We start from the raw sequence: 23,305 nt of genomic DNA on the forward strand, positions 1-23,305 counted from the left end.
TTATGTTATTTATATTTCTATATGAAGTATTTACTTTCCCTACTATTGCACTCACTGGAGTGGGAATACTAATTTTTACCCCTACGCTACCCAAAGCTTTCCCTACTGTTGCACTCACTGGAGTGGGAATAGTAATTTTTACCCTCTCACTATCCAACGCTTGCCCTACTGTTGCACTCTCTGGAGTTGGAATAGTAATTTTAACCCCTATGCTATCCAACGCTTTCCCTACTGTTGCACTCACTGGAGTGGGATTAGTAATTTATACCCCCCACGCTATCCAATGCTTTCCCTACTGTTGTGCTCACTGGAGTGGGAATAGTAATTTTTACCCCTACGCTATCCAACGCTTTTCCTACTGTTGCACTCTCTGGAGTGTGAATAGTAAATTTAACTCTCTCGCTATCCTACGGAAAAAATATTGTATATGTTTTGTTAATAATATGTATATGTATATATGTATGTGTATATATATATAAATATATATATATATATATGTATATATATATATATATATTGCCAGCGTTCCTGCCACTTGTAGAACCGGAGCCTCCAGCGCACCCTGGCATGTGCGCAAAAATAGATAAGCAAGCAGACTCCTCGCAGAATGGAAAGGAGAAGAGGCCACAACAGGGAACTTTTCAGGAGCCGTTTAATCGTGGACAACATGGCAAAATGCATTTCGGCGAATAGCCTTCTTCAGTTGCTGTTGCTGTCACGTGCTGACCCCGCCTGCACCTTTGTAGTGTCCTGTACCACCCTCATTGGAAGGTAAGTATGCTCCCGCCCCCAAGTCACATGTGTATTCGACCATGGTGGCACAAATGGGACTCCAACTCCCAGAAAGCATCTCTTCTGGTGAGCATAGCGTGGGGACGGCAGGCAGCGTTCAGGGCAAAGATGCAGTGATGAAAGGAGGTCAGTACGTCTAGTGAAAGTCACACGCACTCCCTTCAGTCCCAAACAGTTCAAACCTCGGGTGTGATGCAGCCAAACAATGAGCCAGGTGTAAAGCCGAATGTTCAATGAACTCGACTCCTCGTTTGGTAACGAGCTGCCGCTGGCAGTAGGCTGTGGCAGGCAAAGCACTTGAGGCGGGCAGGAAACCATCCAGGAAACGGAGAAACAAACAGGCTTTGACAGCAATTGCCAGCGTTCCTGCCACTTGTAGAACCGGAGCCTCCAGCGCACCCTGGCATGTGCGCAAAAATAGATAAGCAAGCAGACTCCTCGCAGAATGGAAAGGAGAAGAGGCCACAACAGGGAACTTTTCAGGAGCCGTTTAATCGTGGACAACATGGCAAAATGCATTTCGGCGAATAGCCTTCTTCAGTTGCTGTTGCTGTCACGTGCTGACCCCGCCTGCACCTTTGTAGTGTCCTGTACCACCCTCATTGGAAGGTAAGTATGCTCCCGCCCCCAAGTCACATGTGTATTCGACCATGGTGGCACAAATGGGACTCCAACTCCCAGAAAGCATCTCTTCTGGTGAGCATAGCGTGGGGACGGCAGGCAGCGTTCAGGGCAAAGATGCAGTGATGAAAGGAGGTCAGTACGTCTAGTGAAAGTCACACGCACTCCCTTCAGTCCCAAACAGTTCAAACCTCGGGTGTGATGCAGCCAAACAATGAGCCAGGTGTAAAGCCGAATGTTCAATGAACTCGACTCCTCGTTTGGTAACGAGCTGCCGCTGGCAGTAGGCTGTGGCAGGCAAAGCACTTGAGGCGGGCAGGAAACCATCCAGGAAACGGAGAAACAAACAGGCTTTGACAGCAATTGCCAGCGTTCCTGCCACTTGTAGAACCGGAGCCTCCAGCGCACCCTGGCATGTGCGCAAAAATAGATAAGCAAGCAGACTCCTCGCAGAATGGAAAGGAGAAGAGGCCACAACAGGGAACTTTTCAGGAGCCGTTTAATCGTGGACAACATGGCAAAATGCATTTCGGCGAATAGCCTTCTTCAGTTGCTGTTGCTGTCACGTGCTGACCCCGCCTGCACCTTTGTAGTGTCCTGTACCACCCTCATTGGAAGGTAAGTATGCTCCCGCCCCCAAGTCACATGTGTATTCGACCATGGTGGCACAAATGGGACTCCAACTCCCAGAAAGCATCTCTTCTGGTGAGCATAGCGTGGGGACGGCAGGCAGCGTTCAGGGCAAAGATGCAGTGATGAAAGGAGGTCAGTACGTCTAGTGAAAGTCACACGCACTCCCTTCAGTCCCAAACAGTTCAAACCTCGGGTGTGATGCAGCCAAACAATGAGCCAGGTGTAAAGCCGAATGTTCAATGAACTCGACTCCTCGTTTGGTAACGAGCTGCCGCTGGCAGTAGGCTGTGGCAGGCAAAGCACTTGAGGCGGGCAGGAAACCATCCAGGAAACGGAGAAACAAACAGGCTTTGACAGCAATTGCCAGCGTTCCTGCCACTTGTAGAACCGGAGCCTCCAGCGCACCCTGGCATGTGCGCAAAAATAGATAAGCAAGCAGACTCCTCGCAGAATGGAAAGGAGAAGAGGCCACAACAGGGAACTTTTCAGGAGCCGTTTAATCGTGGACAACATGGCAAAATGCATTTCGGCGAATAGCCTTCTTCAGTTGCTGTTGCTGTCACGTGCTGACCCCGCCTGCACCTTTGTAGTGTCCTGTACCACCCTCATTGGAAGGTAAGTATGCTCCCGCCCCCAAGTCACATGTGTATTCGACCATGGTGGCACAAATGGGACTCCAACTCCCAGAAAGCATCTCTTCTGGTGAGCATAGCGTGGGGACGGCAGGCAGCGTTCAGGGCAAAGATGCAGTGATGAAAGGAGGTCAGTACGTCTAGTGAAAGTCACACGCACTCCCTTCAGTCCCAAACAGTTCAAACCTCGGGTGTGATGCAGCCCGCCTCAAGTGCTTTGCCTGCCACAGCCTACTGCCAGCGGCAGCTCGTTACCAAACGAGGAGTCGAGTTCATTGAACATTCGGCTTTACACCTGGCTCATTGTTTGGCTGCATCACACCCGAGGTTTGAACTGTTTGGGACTGAAGGGAGTGCGTGTGACTTTCACTAGACGTACTGACCTCCTTTCATCACTGCATCTTTGCCCTGAACGCTGCCTGCCGTCCCCACGCTATGCTCACCAGAAGAGATGCTTTCTGGGAGTTGGAGTCCCATTTGTGCCACCATGGTCGAATACACATGTGACTTGGGGGCGGGAGCATACTTACCTTCCAATGAGGGTGGTACAGGACACTACAAAGGTGCAGGCGGGGTCAGCACGTGACAGCAACAGCAACTGAAGAAGGCTATTCGCCGAAATGCATTTTGCCATGTTGTCCACGATTAAACGGCTCCTGAAAAGTTCCCTGTTGTGGCCTCTTCTCCTTTCCATTCTGCGAGGAGTCTGCTTGCTTATATATATATATATATATATATATATATGTATGTGTTTAAAATGTAATTAAGTTACAATAATTACTTATTAATTTTAAGTTTATTTAAGTATTATAAGTATGTTTAAATTAATTTTATTTATTATTATATTACTTTTAAATTACTTTTAAGATATTTTAAAAATTCGATATTTTGACTGTCTATATTTTTCCTATTGATATTTTGGAGTCTATATTTTTGTACATACCTGTTTGTAGATAGGAAGTTGATATTCTGGCATTCTATATTTTTACCTCGATATTTTGGCAAGTCGATATTTTGACTGTCGATATTCTGTCAGTGATCCTTTAAAAAGATATAGTAAAGCGCCACTACTGGGAGTGGGCTGCACAACAAGATTTTATTAGATCTGATATGGGGAATCTCACTGTAGAATTCTTATTGCAGAAGCAGACCAGACTCCTGGAACCCTATCTCAACCTAATCCAGACTCCCCAGGATAGGAAACTTTATATACAATTCAGGTTCAGCACTTTACCTCTTAATGAGGTAACAGCTAAATGGCATACTAGCGATGCTGAGCCTTAGCAATTGCCTGGGATGCAAGGCGCCCGTAGAGTCCATCACCCACATGCTGATAGCATGTCGGGCTTATGCGTGTCTAAGATCTAAATGGATAAAACCCTTATGTCAGCAAGTGGGCTAGCAGAACTGCCGGGACGTCTTGTGCATCCTTAGGACCAACACTAGACCCTTGTTCCTTGTTGCAGTAGCTAAGTTCCTAGGCCATATGTGGGCAACCAGGAGAAATGTTCAGTGGGGAAATACCAAAGAATGCAGTAGGTTGGACCCTAGCATTTAATTGGCATGGGGCACTAGTTACCATTTCCCTCTGAATTAACATTGTTTGTTGAGATGATGCATGAGCACTTTACCGCTCACTATAAGTAGGCTGAATCTTTTATATAATTCTAATTTATAATGGGTCCATAGGGTGAAATATCCCAATATATCATAGCTGGACATTTTTTCCTTGTAATATATTTTAATAATTATAATCTCTCAAACCCAAAAAATATTTGCAAAATACAAAGGGTTTATAAGGTGAATATTTCTACAAAATATTGTTAGGTATTTTATTTTTGTCAAATTTAAACAATTAATGTTCCTGTAAGGAAATTTGGTCTTAACTTGATTGTGATAAGTAGGATATCTTAAGATGTAAACGCTGGCCTCATTTTTATCTCTCGCCAGTTTTGGAGCTGGTTGCGGATAACTTGAGTGGCCACTCTACAAGGGATTGTATCTAGAATAACATCTAAACAGTCTCTATACTGTAAAGATTTTGCTTCCGCATCAAGCGGAAGCTATGTGGATACTCAAATAAACAACGAGGACTAGCCCACAGGATTGAAGAGATGGGATCTGGTTAGTATCCCATGTCACCTGTAAATGTAGCTGTGTCAGCTAGGCACAAACAGTCTTTGTCTAAAAACCCCTCACACACCAACCTGGTTGGTGTCATGCTTCATCATCGGGGTCCAACCAGGCAGCAGAGTGCTGCCTGGTTGTGCTTCAATGCCTGACTACAGAGGAGCAGGTGTTGTGCAATAGTGTGAAGTGGGTGATGGTGATTGTTAAAATACACCTCTGCCTTATTATTTATTGGTGGCGGCCCAGGGTGTGGATAAAAAACGATGTGTTGCAACTAGTAGTAAAAAAATTATGATTACTCAGTTGTCTTTAGGTCGCGGTCTACATGTTTCAGTCCCTGTAGGATCTGGACGGGACTTTCTTCAGGACCAGAATAAGTGAGTGGCAAAAAGGAGGGCCACGTGTTTTAATATCCAACACACGCGCTAAGGTGTGTGGAAAAAGGTAGTAGGCGCGTCTGCCAGTTACAGGCGCCTTCGTTGAAGCGAAAAAATCATCGCTAGATACGAAGATCCAGAGAATTGGGGCACAGGGGGGAGTCACTCCTGTCACTATTTGTGTCTAGAGAATGCTCCGCTGGAATCCTATACCGTACCCCTCCGTGGCCCGGCTATGTGGATACTGACATATGTGTCCCATGAACTCTATATTTTTATCTTTTTATTCCTCAATAATATTGTATATTTGTTTGTATGTCTGCTTTTATGACACAAATTTTCGACATAAAGCATATATTATTATTATTGGTACAGAGAAATTGATTCAGGCACCATCTTACCTTTTTAATAATTACTTAAGAATCTCATTACTCATATTTTACCTGTCAAGAACAAGAATACAAGACAATAGTGGACAGCCCAAATGCCTTTCGCTTACCATATGCATCTCATCTGTTTTGACTTAACGCAATCACTGTCCTGCTTCATCACAGCTCTCTCTACATTTTTCATTGTTGATTACTATTTCAGCATGTCATTTTTGGTTAGAATAGCTTATGTTATCAAAACTTAAGGTTTGGAAGCATCTACGTACATTTTCATAAGGAAAATGTATATGCAATTGATCTAAATGCAGCAGGAGGACCATGGAGGCCAGCTGCCTCCAAAAGAGTCCTTTCCAAACATTGAATCAGTATGAGATGTATCAATATTTGATTACCAAAATCTAGTCTCCCAAGTTGGGGTGATACACATTTAGCAAAACGGAAAAGGGCCCGTTGAGAACACTTCCCCTTTGTGAACGTGCAAAAAAAGTTTGTACTGGGAGGGTGTTGGGGTGTACTCTTAAACATTTCTTTTAATGTCCTTTGAGGAAAGTGGGCTGCATCGGAAAACCAAGTTTGCTTTATTTGAAGACAATCACGGACACCAAAGGCCAGTTCCAACGAGACCATTAGGGTTTCTCTGAAGTAGTGCAGTACACACTCATATTTGTATCCTTTAAGCATCTTCTTCCTCTGGGAAATCTGGAGACCAATCTTCCTGGTCCACAAGACAGCCTTTTAGAGTCCAGAATACATGGTATAGCTGGTACAGTCCCCAGTCCACTCCCAGGTTGACAGTAATTGTTTTCTTGGTTCCAAGCTGTACTCTACCTTCCAGCTAGTAAGAGTGCTAGTTTATTATGGTAGCTCAGTACTGGTTGGCTGGAATCCATCCTGAACCTATCCCTGCAATGTTCCAACATTGGCACCGCCCAGTCTTTACAGCATTTATTTGCTTAAAAATAACTTTTTCAAAATTGCATATGAGAGGCTAAAGCCTCTTTATTTGTATAGGCTTCCAAAGCCCACTTGTGGGTTTTGCCACTAACATCAATGCACCACTCTCCCACTCAAAGACAGAACCCTGTTGAATGGGTTACTGATCTACTCTCCTTCCTGGGAGAGATATGCCAATGGGACTTTGGAAAGGCCTTTCCACTGCTTCATGTCTGATCTGTGAATGAGAGTGATAAGAGGCCCTGACTACCTTTTAGCTGGAAAACTGACTCACAATTTCATACTTCGCCAGACCACTACCTAAAAAGTAAGTACACTATTGGTGTTTCCTGGAAGTGGAAGCTTCTATAGTCACATTCCCTTGCCTTACTGATAGTCAGCTGTCAGTACCATGGTCCATGCAGAGCACTAAAGTACTGTACTTCACATATTTTGGACAGCGGTCTGGCTCAGGGAAATCTAATTGCAGACACTGTCAGACAAAATTGGCTTGGAACCCCAGCTCATGAGGCAAAAATAAACGACTTTGCTAAAATCTTATTTATGACATTTTTATTAAGTATATAATGTTCAACAATGAATTAAATATTCTGGGGCTCATTTATGAGCCCCTGCGTCACATTTGCGCCACTGGTGTGGAAACAGTGGCGTAAAACAGGTGCCATGTTATGCCATATTTACGAAGTGACGCATCTTGGTAGATGCGTCACTTCGAAAAACCCCTGTATCATTGGTGTCGCAAGGAGGGTGCAATGAGAAGTGGTGCAGCGCTGCTTTCATGCAGTGATGTGCCACTTCTCGTAAATGAGGCCCTTAGTAAATACCAAAATGTCACAGAATGATATTTCTAGGTTTTTCCTAGGCCAAGTTTCCAAGTTACAATTGGTGGATGGAAAATCTGTCATAAACTATCTGGAGTAAATTAACACTTAGGGTTCTGTTACTACAGAGACCTATAAGCTAGATCAATCTGGGATTTAGGCCCAGATCTGTGTACTGGGGTGAATGTATGACATTGTTCTGCATTCTGTCCATCAACTGTTATTTTTGCATTTATCACCCCGAGTGGGATGGGTATGCTCAGACGTGAGTCCCATGCTCTCCACACCACTGGAGTCAAGCTATCCTGGCTGAAGACGGCTGATAGCCAGAGGCCGGTCCTAGGGTGCTTGATTCCGGTCCAGGAAATACGGGGCTTGGCAGTTGGGGCTGGACTGTTCCCATGAGGCACAGGGTCAAGGCTGATTTGCATATGGCCATGTCTGAACTGGGGTGGTGTGGAGTGCAAAAAAACGATGGATTTAGGCCCAGATCTCTGTACTGGGGTGAATGTATGACATTGTTCTGCATTCTGTCCATCAACTGTTATTTTTGCATTTGTCACCCCGAGTGGGATGGGTATGCTCAGACGTGAGTCCCATGCTCTCCACACCACTGGTGTCAAGCTATCCTAGCTGAAGACGGTTGATAGCCAGAAACCGGTCCTAGGATGCTTGATTCCGGTCCAGGAATACATGGCTTGGCAGATCGAGCTGGACTGTTCCCATGAGGCACAGGGTCAAGGCAGATTTGCAGATGGCCATGTCTGAACTGGGGTGGTGTGGAGTGCAAAAAAACGATGGATTTAGGCCCAGATCTCTGTACTGGGGTGAATGTATGACATTTTTCTGCATTCTGTCCATCAACTGTTATTTTTGCATTTGTCACCCCGAGTGGGATGGGTATACTCAGACGTGGGTCCCATGCTCTCCACACCACTGGAGTCAAGCTATCCTGGCTGAAGACGGCTGATAGCCAGAGGCCGGTCCTCGGGTGCTTGATTCCAGTCCAGGAAAGACGTGGCTTGGCAGTTTGGCCTGGACTGTTCCCATGAGGCACAGGGTCAAGGCTGATTTGCAGATGGCCCTGTCTGAACTGGGGTGGTGTGGAGTGCAAAAAAACAATGGATTTAGGCCCAGATCTCTGTACTGGGGTGAATGTATGACATTGTTCTGCATTCTGTCCATCAATTGTTATTTTTGCATTTGTCACCCCGAGTGGGATGGGTATACTCAGAGGTGAGTCCCATGCTCTCCACACAACTGGAGTCAAGCTATCCTGGCTGAAGACGGCTGAAAGCCAGAGGCCGGTCCTAGGGTGCCTGATTCCGGTCCAGGAAAGACGTGGCATGGCAGTTCGGGCTGGACTGTTCCCATGAGGCACAGGGTCAAGGCTGATTTGCATATGGCCATGTCTGAACTGGGGTGGTGTGGAGTGCAAAAAAACAATGGATTTAGGCCCAGATCTCTGTACTGGGGTGAATGTATGACATTGTTCTGCATTCTGTCCATCAATTGTTATTTTTGCATTTGTCACCCCGAGTGGGATGGGTATGCTCAGAGGTGAGTCCCATGCTCTCCACACAACTGGAGTCAAGCTATCCTGGCTGAAGACGGCTGAAAGCCAGAGCCTGGTCCTAGGGTACTTGATTCCGGTCCAGGAAAGATGTGGCTTGGCAGTTCGGGCTGGACTGTTCCCATGAGGCACAGGGTCAAGGCTGATTTGTATATGGCCATGTCTGAACCGGGGTGGTGTGGAGTGCAAAAAAAACGATGGATTTAGGCCCAGATCTCTGTACTGGAGTGAATGTATGACATTGTTCTGCATTCTGTCCACCAACTGTTATTCTTGCATTCAAGTCACAGAAGGCACAGAATAACGTGATATATTTTTAGAATATGGGGACCCACTTGACACTATATGGGGCTGGGCTCCTTGAAGTCTGCTTTGACTTTATGGTGCATATACATTTAGAAGGATCCTTCCAGAGGGAGAAGAATGAATAGTTCATCTGCTCATCCCCTTCTGCATGCATGTGACCAAACTGTTCTTGCATTAAGACATATGGAAAGTGATGCGGGAGGAAAGATCTGCAGTGAAATACACTGGGCCATCAGCCACGGCAATTCCTTCAGCCTTGGAAGACAGGAGCTGGGTGCATTCCCTGTCTGAAGATCCAAACTGCATCCCGCTGCCGATTGCCATATACACTGTACGGCTTTTCCTATGCCCCTCATCTGTGCCCTGGAGGGCTCAAAAGGGATCCCTTTCCCTCTGACTACAGAAGGAAAGGCATCCTTTCCAAAGAGGGAAACACACAGTCCAGACTGTACAGAACTGTCCTTTTTCAGCGGGTTCAGACTTCCGCCATGGTCTCCTGTGCTTTTTCCTCTGGTGCCAATTTCAAGAGTTCCTCACTCAGTTACCCCGAGATACTAGTTTACAGTGCAAACCAACCTTGAAATCTACCCACCCTCACCCACAACCATTCTGCCTCCCAAAGCACTTGAAGACTGGTCTGAGGCTGCCATGTACTCCCCTTCCAACCACAGCTCCAACCAACCACCTGCTGTGTGCCACCGAATAGGTTTCCCTGAGGAAGATATGGAAACAGTGTTTAATCATCATCATCAAACATGCTTTATTTCCGATCTTAAAGGGCCATAAAAACTAAAGATCAGTGTGCGCAATCATACGCTTCATTCTAGGGCAGCCATATTACACCCATCAATCATTAAAGCACTAATATGTGTGAACTTACATAATTAAAACATGACTCAACCCGATGTTAAAAATTAACTGTGCTATAAACCTAGCGCTGCTGCATTGCTGAAGTATCCTCAAAATGATTGCTCAAATTCATCACCGTCTCCCCTTCTGCTTAGTGATGGGAGGAGAATATCAAATACTCATGGAGGGACATTTCTCAGAGAGACTAAAGAATGGTAGAATGGTATCAAAGTAATCCTGTTGCAGGATGCTGAGGCAGGATTCAACAACCTTACCAGTGACAAGGTGCATGCAATCACATAGACACATACAGGTGCTTGATCCGTGCAAACATTGTAATATCTAAACAGAGGAACAGGGCGAGCAGCCAAATGCAGTATATTAGCGGCAGCTCAAGAGAAGAGGAGTGCTGATTCAAGGGTTTCATCTTCAGGAGAGCACCAGCCAGTAACTGGAGTGGATCGTCTTCAGCCTCTTGTGCTCGTCCACAAAAAGAGCTTACAGCTTGAAAATGGCACACCCAGCTTGAGTGCATGGCATCTAAATAAAGCTCCCTTTAAAAAAACATAGGGGGCATTTTTTAGTTTGGCATATAGTGGGCATCTCACGAAAGCAGCAGATGCCCTGCCCTCCAAATCCGTGGTTTCCCCACCCCATTTATGGGTGGGGGAACACCAGATTGCCTCAGCTGGCTCTGCCATTGGAAGCCTTTGACCTGGTGACCCACTACCACAACACTGCTGGGTCACAGTGACCACCGCCAGCCTTTACTGAGGGCCCCAGTTTTATTGGGATGTGGCCATAAATACATTTCCCTGCTTGGGTCTGCCAGGCAAGACCTGGCGGTCCCAGACAGCGAAATAAATGATTGCACAGATCCCTGAGGCACAGAGGGAATCTCCCTGCACATTACATTTTATTTATTTTTATTTTATATAGCGCTGGCTGGACCCGAGTATCAGAGCGCTCTACAAGATACATATTAGATACAGTTAAAAAATAGCATTTGAGTACTTGGAATAATAAAATGGGCAATTTGCACATGTGGCGCAGAATTTGGAAGGTGCAAAACATGGAAGATCAAGGTTAAAACAGCAGATCGAAGATAGTAGAGAGGGAGTGATGGGATGGTTTAGAGCAGTGTAAGGCAGAGTGGGAGTGGAAGATTAGTGTCAGAGTAAAATTAAGAGCCCCAGTATTTGATAAGAAGGAGCAGCTTCAGCTCTTTCTTGAAGCAGGGGTAAGAGTGGTTACAGCGTAGCTCTTTAGGGAGAGCATTCCAGACAGAGGGTGCATTTTCAGAGAAAGAGCAAGATTGTGTAGTTTTCTTTTTTAGTAGAGGAGGGACAAGGATAAGAGCGTTAGTGCTCCTCAGTGGTCTGGTGCAGCCCGCTTTGTGGAGTTTGTCGTAGAGGTAAAATGTGCAATTTTGATGGAGGGCTTTCTGGGTAATGCAAGCAGTTTTATAGGTGGTTCTGCCTTCAATCAGGAGCCATTTGAGCTCCTTGAGAACGGGGAAGATGTAAGACTTTACTTTATTGCGTGATTAATAAAAATCTTTGCAATGACTCTTAATAAAAAACTGGAAGAAATACACAATCATAAGTTTTACAAAGAAGCACTTAAAATCAATAAAAGAAAGTTAAGAATATGGACGAAAGGACCATACAAAGTAGTACAATGCGTTGCATTTGTATAAAAAAAGAAACCGTTCAACATTTACTGAGTCTTTGTTGGTCAGAAAAAAAGTTTTCTTAAAATGCAAAAGCGGGTCTTTATGAGTCTAGTTCAATCGCTGGCCTCTGGATTTTGGATCGTATTAACTGTTTTCATGAAGCGCACTAGTCGGCAGGCTAGTTGGATATCTTCTCCCTTAAAACTAATCAACAGGGCTTGTCTGCGAGTTCGCACACCATATTGATTCCAGAGCTGGGTTAGTTGGCCCCTTCGGGCACTGTCTAGAGCTTTAGAGCTGCATAGCAAGTGTAAAACGTCCTCCTTTGGATTATCGCAAAGCCTGCAGTTAGAATTAGATTCCAGGCGTTTCCATGGGGGATAATGGGCTTTTGACGGGATTACTCCCATCCTCAGCTGCAGGAATTCTTCCTTCACCTTCCTTGAAAAACTGGTACTGAGGTATGGTTGGGGTGAAGCGCTGGTATAGCTTTGGATTACAAACCACCCATGTGATCTCCTGGTTAAACGGGGGAGATGTGGTCAAATCATTTGCAGCCAACGATAAGTCTGGCAGCAAGGTTGAGAATGGATTTGATAGGGTAAGGTGGACTTTAGGGGTTCCTGCAAGAGTGGCATTACCGTAGTCAATTCTAGAAAGCACCAATGATTGCACTACCGTTTTAAAGTCATCGGTTGGGATTAAGGGTTTGGTTTTTTTGAGGTGCTGCAGTATGAAGAGAGCACCTTTGGTCGAGTTTTTTATGTGGGGGATGAGACTGAGGTTGTGATCAATGCTGATGCCGAGGGATTTGACAGAATTAGAGATGGAGAGAGAGCAATTGAGGGCTTTGATGTCAGAGATCGAGTGAAGAATGGGGAGCGGGTTGCTTTTGGGAGAGAAAAGAATGATTTCAGTTTTTTTAGGGTTAGGTTTGAGGTGGTTTTGATGGAACCATAGTTAGATGTTGGTCTGGGTATCATTAAGATGAAGGATGTCAGCATGGGATTTGATCCTATAGTAAAGTTGGGTGTCGTCGGCATAGAGGTGTTAACCGATATTCGCTTGTTTGAGGATGAGGGTGAGGGGTTCCATGAAGAGGTTGAACAGGGTGGGAGAGAGAATGGAGCCCTGGGGGACGCCCATGGTGACAGGAAGAGGTTTGGAAAGGCAATTGCTGATTTTAATTTGTTGAGTTCGACGTTAAAAGAAGGTAGTGAACCACTTAAGAACAGTTCCGTCAAAGCCGAAACGGTCTTGGAGTGTGTTGAGTAGGGCAGCATGGTTAACAGTATCAAAGGCAGCGGAGAGATCAAGAAGAATCAGAAGGGAGTTTTCACCTTTGTCTAGGGAATGATGGATGTCGTCAGTGATGTTGAGCATGGCTGTTTCAGTGCTACAGCCCTTTCGGAAACCTGATTGAGAGGCATCTAAGAGGTTGAATGCGTTGATGTGGTTATCCAGATGGCGCAGGGCGCATTTTTCCAGGGCCTTGGATAAAAAAGGAAGGTTAGAGATAGGGCGTAGGTTATTTAAGTTGTTTGGATCAGATGATGCCTTTTTAATAATGGGGGTAATTTGACCTAATTGGAGGGATGCAGGAACCCTATTGGTGACTAGGGAGGAGTTGATGATGGAGGTCCAATATGGGGCGATGGTGTGCATTTGATCTTGAGCAAGATGGGCTGGGATAGGATCTCTGGTATGTGATGAAGGTTTTAACTTGGAGATGATGCTAAGGATATCACTTTCAGAAATAGGACTGAAGTTAATCCAGGAAGCATTGTTCTTTGGCTGGGGGATATTCTGCGGTGGGGTACCGCTGGGGTGACAGCGGTGATGGGTTGAGCAGCATCCAGGGGAAGGGTGGAATAGTAGGAGATGCGGGGTGAAAGTTAGGGAGAAGAGGAAGGTTATGTGGGGGAGTCGGGCGGCGAAGGATAGGTCAATCTTGGTGATTTTGTCTAAGAAGAAGCTGGCGATTTCATCACATCTTTCAACTGAAGCCCGAAGATTGGGGGGGGCTGAAGTTGTTTGGTTTTTAACAACGGTAAATAGTTCTCTCCGCCAATTTTTTTGCCCGGTCAAGTTGAGAGAGGAAGAAGGTTGCTTTTTCATTAAAGATATGTTTTTTGTAGCTGGCCCTCGCTGCTCCTAGGAGGGTAAGATTAGAGGAGGAGGGCTGTTGCCTCCAAGTGCGTTCGGACTGTCTGAGCGCTCGCCTTACGTTGTTAAGGTCGGCGTTGAACCAGGATTTGCATGGTTTGCTTTTTTGTGGTTTGAGTTTGGCTGGAGCGATTTGGTCCAGGGCCTCGGCGATGGAATTGTTGTAATGTTCTGTAAGGTCATTAGTGCTGAGGGGGAGAGGAGTAAGTCGTAGGTGGGCTTTAATTTTATTCTCCAGCTCACCCTGGGGGATGAGGTGAAGATTTCTGGTTAGTTTCATTTGTTTAGTTGTATTAGAAAGGGAGGGGACATGGAGTTGTTGGTCGTGAAGAGGATGAGGTGGTGATTGGACCAGTCAATGGGGATAATGTTGGAGAGAACAGCCAGGTCTTTGCTGGTGATGACCGCAACAAGGGTGGCACCTTTGTTGTGTGTTGGCGAATTGCAAAGTTGCTTCAGGTTGCTGATATCAAGTAGGTCATTAATAAGGTTGAACGCGGGGGCATCAGTTTTATTCCAGTGGAGGTTGAAATCCCCCAGGAAGAGGTTACAAGAGTTGGTGACAACTGATTGGATAAGAAGATCGGATAATTCTTCAACAAAGGAGAGAGGGTCGCCAGGAGGGTGGTAAATATTATGCAACTGAATTGGGGGGAGCCCTGAATAGTGAGATCTGCACTCAGATATTCAAAAGTAGATATGTCTGGGTGCGGGACATGAGTGAGTAGAAGTTCATCTTAATAAATTATGGCGAGGCCCCCGCCAATATTGATAGGCTTATCTTTTCTGAGGAGGAGTAACCTGGGGGTGCGAGAAGGTCTAGGATAGAGGTGGAGTGGTCATTGAGCCATGTTTCCATCAGAAATGAGATGTCGATGCATTCACTGAGTAAGGTCTCCGCAATATCCGTAGCATGGCAGGAAGCTGAGCGGCAGTTGACCAGCATGCAGTTGAGGGGTTTGGAGTCAGTCATTTTAATGCGGGAACAGGAGTGGGTGGTGGTGGGTTGTTGAGGAGGTCTGGGTGAATCAGGGGAGGGCGGGATCCTACTTGTTCAAAGGGTCACTGGGATAGATGAATGAGGTGAGAGAGAATTTGTAGTAAATGTGGAGGTGAGGTGGTTAGAATTTAGTTCAGGAAGGACAGGGGGGGAGATGGTTCAATAAAAGGGGTGATGTGCTATGGTGTTTACTGCAGGACGACTCGGATGAGGAGTTTTTGAAAGGGGGGTTGGACCCTTGGAAGAGGGGAGAAGAGTTCATTGGTATGAAGTCCTGGGGGTGGGTGTGACAGGGGGGGTTTATTGAGGCAACATCAGTTACCTGGTGGGGAGTTGAATGGCAGTTGGTCAATGTGCAGTTAAGGGGTTTGGGGTCAGTCGTTTTTGTGAGGGAACAGGGTTGGATCGTGGTGAGTTGTTGCGGAGGTCTGGGCGAAGCATGGGAGGACGGGGTCTTGCTAGTTCCAAGGATCACAGGGATAGATGAATGAGGTGGGAGAGACTTTGTGGTCAGCGTGCAGTCGAGGTGGTTAAACTTGGGGCCTGGAAGAGCAGGGGAGGGGAGATGGTTCGGGAAGAAGGGTGGTATGCTAAAGCAGTTACTGTCAGGCGAAACCGGTGAGGAGGATATAGTAGGGGGGAGTAGCCCCAAGAATGTGATGTGCAGGGTTCGAAGGTACGGTGTCCTGGGGATAGGTGAGACTGGAGATAATCTTAGTGGCATAGGATATAAAATCATTTTTGAAGGAGGAGAGTTCTGACACGAGGGTTGAGAGGTGGAGTTCAATATTTAGGAGAGATTGAGTAAGAAGAGTGATGGGGAGGGAGGAGAGGAGATTAAGTGGGGGGAGAGAATGGTTCCGGTTGGTCAGCAATGGAGGATTGGGGTGTGTGATCGGTGGGAAACCAGTGGTTTCTCAACCAGGGTAGGGTAAGCAATTCTTTAATAATTCAATTACAAACCTTCTATACCAAAAAATTAGCATACACTTCTGTTAAGAAGTTCAAGAAAATACACAATATAACAGTCATTGCTGTTTTGTTGAATCGAAACAACCGCTAACTTTGTGAGTTGTTTTTAGTAAAACTAAAAAGTTTGTTCGGCAGGGCCAAGAAAACGTGACAACTGCACTGGCCTCAGTCAGGCGCTGCACCAGTGGTTGCACTGAAGGTAGTGAGTGAGAACCATCAAGGAAGGTGAGGATCTCAACACATGGTGGACGGGGGGTCCTGTTTCCAGGCTATAAATGAGCCCATTGGTGTTTGTTCTCAGTTTTCATCACATGACCCTGTCACTATTGGGACCACAGTACCAGATTCATGAAGCCACTCGCACATACAAGTTTATCTTTCAGACAAATGTCCTGTTTTACAGATGTAAGACCACATTTGCCACACAGGTTCCTACCTTCCTTTCCATCTTTTGGTTTCAATATTTGTCTTTGATATTCTTATTCCACAATATTCCACCTTCGATAATCAGGGGGCACACCTGCAGGAAGTGGATGTACGAGTGTGGAAACGCCTTGAAGTTTTGTGAACATCAACGTGTTTTCCCAAGCCCCTGGCTCACTCGCACCTCTTGATCTACTTGTCTCACACTCCCGATTGGAGCTGGTAAAGCAACAATGAGAGAAACCATCTAACCAGGGGTCTCCAAACCGGTCCTGGAGGGCCGGATCCTGCCAGATTTTTTGGATATCCCCATTGAGATACATGTAGTTATTTTGAAAATCTGGCATGGATCCGGCCCTCCAGGACCGGTTTCGAGACCCCTGACAAGCCATGGTGCGCACAGATAAAATCCCTTTCATGGTTCACCACTACATCCCAGTTCACAATCACTCACTCCCTTACCTTTCATCCTTTCCTTCCAGGCCTTTCACAACCTGAACTTTGATTTTTAGGACTGAAATAAAGAACAGCCCTACCAGCACCAGGATGGTCCTGCTGCCAGTCCCTTCCCTATTCTCACAAACGAGGCCAGGGCTGAAGGGGAACTCTGAGGAACAAGCCACATGCTTGCCATCATGTCTTCATGGGCGTGTGTGCTTGTGTACAAGGACGCTGCTACCTGGAATATCATTGTGCTTGAACTGAAGAGACGGTGAGGCTGAAATGGGGCACCGGAAGCTCCTTTTAGCATCTAATGGGAGCGCCCGGGCGTTTGGAGCTGTAACTGACAATATGCAATGAAATGTGCATTGCCTCTGATGCTGAATCTTGGCACCAAAAACTTTTGGTGGCATTTCATGGTAATTGCTGGTCCGCCAAAAATATGGATTCAATCAATGTTCTTGGATTATTCATTTATTCATTCATTGATAACTTTATTTCGGTCGCCACAGACCATAAAAGTGCAGGTAAAATACATACATACAAGCACAAAAATGGATAAAACAATAAATAACATATCCAGTAAAATTTAAGCCTAAAAATAGATTAAACATTAATGGTTATCAAGGTATAGAAAATAGAATATTGAAATAGACATGAAAATTGAAATCTTGCATTTGGGGATAAAGTAGTGGACTTTCAGAAAATATAAATCTGATATTTCAGGATGGCATGAATGCATTTAACAAGATAATATCGGAAGGGCAACATAAGTGGATTTCCAAATCTTTCCAGCTGGCATTACAGTGTTAACTCTTGGAGAGTTTGCAACTAGTTGCTGATGTTAGCATATAATCCCATTGATGTTGAAGGGCACTTTCTTACTGATATGAGCTTTTTATGAGTCACCAATAGGCAATGGGCTATTTATTGAAGCACCATCAAACTGTCTGTGGAGTCTATCGCCTTTTCGTAAATTGCTTCAGAAAATTAAGCTGCACAAAACACTGTTTAAAACGATATTGTTTCAGAGTCGTTATGGGGCAGAAGCCCACCAAAACCGCTTTTATTGTTAAACATTTAGGGGAGGTCGGCATCCTCGATTTGCTCACAAGAGAGATCTGAGGGCTGTCGCTGCTCCTTGTACAGATTGTCGATTCACAGTGACTATGTTATTAGCAATAAAACAAAAAAGAGTGCACTTTAGGTGTAACTGTGGCCTCCCCATTTACCTTTACTTATCATTCCTGTCATTTTTCCTCCCCATGTATTTTCGTGTTTCCTGACCTCCCTTCTCACCTGATGCAGATGCCTGGCGCCAGGCCTTGCTCGGGGGACCACTCTTCCATAACATCAAACGGTTCTGGGAGGCAGGAGGTCACAATCTCGCCCACACAAGCAAGGCTCTTGGAAGTCATTTAGGGGTAACCATGGGTCGCTCCTGCGACCCCTGGCATGCCTCTTGTGACCCCTGGCACTGCCTTTGTGACCCCTAGGTCAACAGTGGGAAGATCGGTAGCAGGGTCGATGGGGGCTTCACTCACATCGTTTAATGTCAATTTTTTATTATACTAATAGTAAATAATATTGCATTGTTCACTATTGGTTAAATAAAAAATGGAGCACAAATAGCTGGAATATTACTATCCCTGGTAGCTGAGGCAAGTTATAAAAGTACTTTTCAGTGCATGCTTGTGTGCAAGCTTGCTGTTTTGAGTCTGTTTATGTGACCGAGTGTATGTATGTGTAGGCAGAGTGCGTGTGTGTATGAATGCATATGTATAAGCATACCTGTGTGTGATTGAAAGTGAAGGTCAATGGGCATGTGAAGTCACTTCCGCAACCCCAGGCATTTTGGTGGATTGATGTCCATGGCAGGCTCTGGATTCCCTTTTACATTCTGAGCCTGACAGACATTCCGGTGCGGCTAAGATTGCAAAAACAATAAATATCTCCTACGGGTAATTGTGAGGGCCGAGGTGCGCTTCCTGCATGTTGCTCACATTTGAAACAACAGCCCAACCTTGGCACGAATAATAAAAGTTATATTTACAGGTTAGAATTACTGCCAGGCCGCTCTCTTGCTGCCACGCGGTGGCCTTGAGTGGAGAAAAGATGGCGCTCTCTGAATGCCCAGCATTAAAAGGTGAAAGCTCGGCTCACTGCTGAATTATGTTCTCTTCGTTTCCTTTCCTATTTGTCACCGGTGCTTCCATCGTTCTTGACAGCTGGGGCCAAATCTGTGTTTCACACTTTGAAATACAACCAGTTGTCAAGAAATTCACGCGTTCACACTCGGATCAGGTCGTAGTAGTACCATCGGCGCAACGAAGGATAACGGTGCTCCCCTGCAGAATGTGACGAGCCGCCCCTGGCATCAGGTGAGAAGGGAGGTCAGGAAACATGGTATCTCACAGATATTCAAAGATTTTTCGTATTTGCTGAACGGGGGCTTCTGAAGGGGGGTGGAGGGTCCTCTGCTCCGCAGGGGCAGCAGGTGTGTGCGTTACACACCCGTCTAGCACATCACGAAGTGGCCAATGGCATTCGTGTTACAAAAAAACAACTGTTTGAGTAGACAAGAGAGTTGACAAGAGACTTCCATAGACTGGTCTCATTTTGGCCTGCTCTGCTCACTGTGTCACACATAATGTCCGCTAAGCACATCCATCCAATTCAAGCAAAAATGTCAGGTAACTGTGGTAGCCTCCATAATGAACTTGTATTGCAGTTAGCAATTTTGCACGTGTTTTGATACTATCATAAGCACCTTTCATTTTTGGGTCTGGTGCAAGCCAAAGACCTCTTACAGTGTATTTCCAAAGAGAGTGGACTTTGGGTAGGCCCCTTCAGCCATAGGATTGTTTGACTGAACTCCCCTCAGCCATTGGCTAGTGCCCTAGATGTTTTTGTACAGCCAACAGAACTTCCAGGGGTTGTACATTTTTACTTACCATTTTCTTTACTGATTGTCAGCAGTGGCCTGTGCAGGTAAGAGCAGTGGGTTCGGGTGGGGTGGGGGTGGGGTTTCAACATATGACAAGGGAAAATTAATGAATAAACTAATTTTACCCCGTGATCATCTGTTGAAACCCGGCCTCACCGCTCTTCCCTGCATGGGCCGCTGCGGCTGATTGTAAACAAAGGAATCAATTTCCAAACTCCAAAATTCATGATGCTTGATGGAGGGGAACCTTCCAAGAGGCTCTGCAATGTAAAATGCCACCCAGCCACAATTGAATAAATGCAGAGATCATCTTCGGTAAGAAATGGCACTTTTGAGTGCATCCCAGCTGACCTTCTTTCACATGTTTATTTTCCTTTCATGCTTTCAATCAGTAAATCAATCAATTAATAAACTAATAAATCAGGTGACTTGTAAAGCAGGATTATTCACAGATAAGGGTCGCAAGGTGCTGGGGGGAGGAAACTGCTGGTCCATCGAATGCGAATGCGCTGTGGTTCAGTCGAAAAGACAGTTCTTGAGGTCCTTCCTGGATTGAGGCAGTGACAGTGGTTGTCTGAGGTGGAGAGGCAGGGTGCTCCAGGTCTTTGCTGGGTGGTAGGAGAAGGAAGTTCTATTGGCTGTGGTCTTGCAAATACGTGATACAGTAGCCAGGGAAAGTTGGATGGAGCAGAGGTCTCTGGTGGGTGCGTGGAAAGGGAGGCAGTGGTTGAGGCATGCAGGTCCTGTGCCATGTGGGGCTTTGAAGGTGTGTGTGAGGAGCAGGAAGGAGATTCTTTTGTTGAATGGGAGCCAGTGGAGGGTTCTCAGGTGGCAGGTGATGTGGCTACTGGGGAGATGTTGAGGATAAATCTAGAGAAGGCATTCTGAATGTTCTGCAGTTTTTTAGGAGTTTCTGGGCGAAGCAAGCGTAGAGTGCGTTGCTGTAGTCGATTCTGCTGCTGATGAGAACACGTGTGACTGTCTTTCTGAACTCAGTGGGGATCCACTTGAAGATCTTTCAGAGCAGGCGCAACACGTGGAAGCATGATAATTAGATGGCATTGATCTGGCGGGTCATGGTGAGCGAGAAGTCCTGGATGATCCCGGGGTTTGGTGCATGTTCAGTGGGTGAGAGGTGGGGGGTTCCAATGCTGCAGGCCACCAGGATTCATCCCAGGTGGAGGAAGTGGAGCCCATGAAGCGGGCTTCCGTTTTCTCTGAGTTGAGCTGAGACAGCTATTATTTATGAAGGTGGCGACAGCCTTCATCCCATTGTGGAAGTTGTTTTTGGCGACTGTGGGTTAGTTGCTGAGGGAGAGAATCAGCTAGGTGTCATCAGTGTAGGAGACGATGTTTAGTCCATAGTTCCTGACAATGACTGAGAGCGAGGCCATGTAGTTGTTCAAGTGAGTGGGGCTCAGGGAGAAGCCCTGAGACACCCCACAGATGATCTTTGTGATGTCAGAGTGAAACAATGGTAGTCTGGTTCTCTGTATTCGGCAGATGAGGAAGGTGCAGATCCAACCCAGGGCTTTTGTCACAGATACAGGCATTGTGGAGTCTTGTACATAGGGTGCGTGAGAGATGGTAGTGAAGGCAGCTGAGAGGTCCAGGAGGATGAGGGCTGCAGTTTCGCCTCAGTCGAGTAGTGTGCAGAAGTCATCTGAAATGGCGAGTAGGGCTGTCTCGGTGCTGTGGTTGCTTCGGAAGCTGAATTGGGAGAGGTGCAGGATGTGGTTTGCTTTGATGAACTCGGAAAATTGGGCATTGATGGCTTCTCGAATGACCTTGGCTGGGCAGGAGAGCAGAGAAATGGGTCTGAAGTTCTTGAGGTCTTTCAGCTCTGTTAGGTCCGTCAGGTCGACAGAGGGTTTCTTCAGCAAGTAGTTGATCTCTGCATGTTTCCAGTCTTCTGGGAAGATGGCGGAGTTGATGGAGCAGTTGATGGTGCAGCAGAGTTTGGGGGCGATGGTGGTTCTGGCTCTGTTGAAGATGTGGTGCAGGCAGTGGTCCGAGGGTGCACCGTAATAGATGTTCTTCATTATCTTGTGGGTGTTGTCAGCGGTGAGAGGAGTCCAGCTGAGTAGGGTGAGTTGGGGTCTGGTGTTGTAAGGTGCAGTGGCTGCTAGTGTGGTGGGCGGGTCTTGGGTATCAAGGCTGTAAAAGCTGTTGTATATCTCCCTAATCTTGCGGTGGAACTAGGTGCTGAGGTAGTTGCAGAGGTCTTAGGAGTGTGGGATGTCTGCTGTCTCTGTGCTGGTTCTTGTAAATTCTGTGCCCACGCAAAAAGTTCTGTACTATTGAGTGCGTTGGCATTCATCCTTTCTAACAAAGCTGCTTTCTTCATTGTTCTGATGAGGTGGTGGTGTGCAGTGACAGAGGTCTTAAAAGCTGAGTGGTCTTCTGGGGTCTTGCTGTTCCTCCATCTCTTCTGCCGCCATCTACAGGTGTGTCTGGACTCAAGAAGGGCGGGAGGGAACCAGCTGGCTTTCTTGGAGTGTTTCTTTAGTGTAGCCAGAGTTTTGGTGCAGTCGTAGATTGATTGATGCAGGTTTCATGTTGAGGTATTAGCGCTGGTGGAGGGGTGTTGCTGATGGACGTGGTTAGCTGATCTTCAGTGACCTTGTTCCAACTTCTGCAAGGGTGGGCCGGGCTGTGGTGGTGTACAGTGAGTTTGGTGAAGGAAAAGTTGACGCAGTGGTGGTCGGTCTTCTGGAGCTCAGTGGTGTGGCTGAAGGTGATGTTGTCACTGCCGGTGAAGATGAAGTCAAATGTGTGTCCTGCTGTGTGGGTTGGTGAGATGACCTGCTGTTTGACTCAAACGGTGGCGACATTCTCCGGCAGGGACAAGGTGTTTTGTCATTGGAGTTGTCTAGGTGAAATATGTTGGCATGCTTTGAAGCATGCATTGGCATTCAATCTTTGATGCTTGCCTACCCTATCCCTGGCACACTCCTTGTGGTGTGGGCTTGTGCCAGGGTCATCCCTCGGACCTATGGTACAACACATGTGCTGGGATTAACTAACAACAAAGTTCAAAAGCCATTTGCAAGACAGAAAAGCCTGCCTTTAGCGACCCATCAGGGGTGGCAAGTACGAAGGGTGCGCCAGAGGCATCTCCTCCCTGATTGAAGAGGCACAGTGGTATGTATACATGGTTTGCAACCACAGCCATTGATGAGTTACTTCCCTCTCTTCTCTCAAATTGTGTCGGTAAGTGATTCACAAATGGGAAGCTGTCCCACAGGGAACCGTGTCGGGTGCCTTGGGTGGAGTGGACAGTGGTCCAGGGGACCAGATATATTTCCTTCAATGTGGCATATAAAAAAAGCCCGTCTGCATATAATAGAGCTTTAAAAAGGTTCATACTGGAGGAATGTGAACACTCTCCCTCTCCCTTTCAGGGGAGCTGCAAAATGCTTCTTCACTCATTAATAGTCAGAAGACGGGTTTTTGTGTTCTTTTTGGCTATGCGACTGATCATCAATCACATCGCAAAATACAACTCATACATTCTGGTGTGCGAACTGCAGTTTGCACATCGGGCCCAAGGGAACAAGTCTGTACCTCTGAAACCTGAAAATGTGAGACTTATGGGCAAGAA

The sequence above is a fragment of the Lissotriton vulgaris genome, chromosome 1_1 (assembly GCF_964263255.1).
Source record: "Lissotriton vulgaris chromosome 1_1, aLisVul1.2, whole genome shotgun sequence".
NCBI lineage: Eukaryota > Metazoa > Chordata > Amphibia > Caudata > Salamandridae > Lissotriton > Lissotriton vulgaris.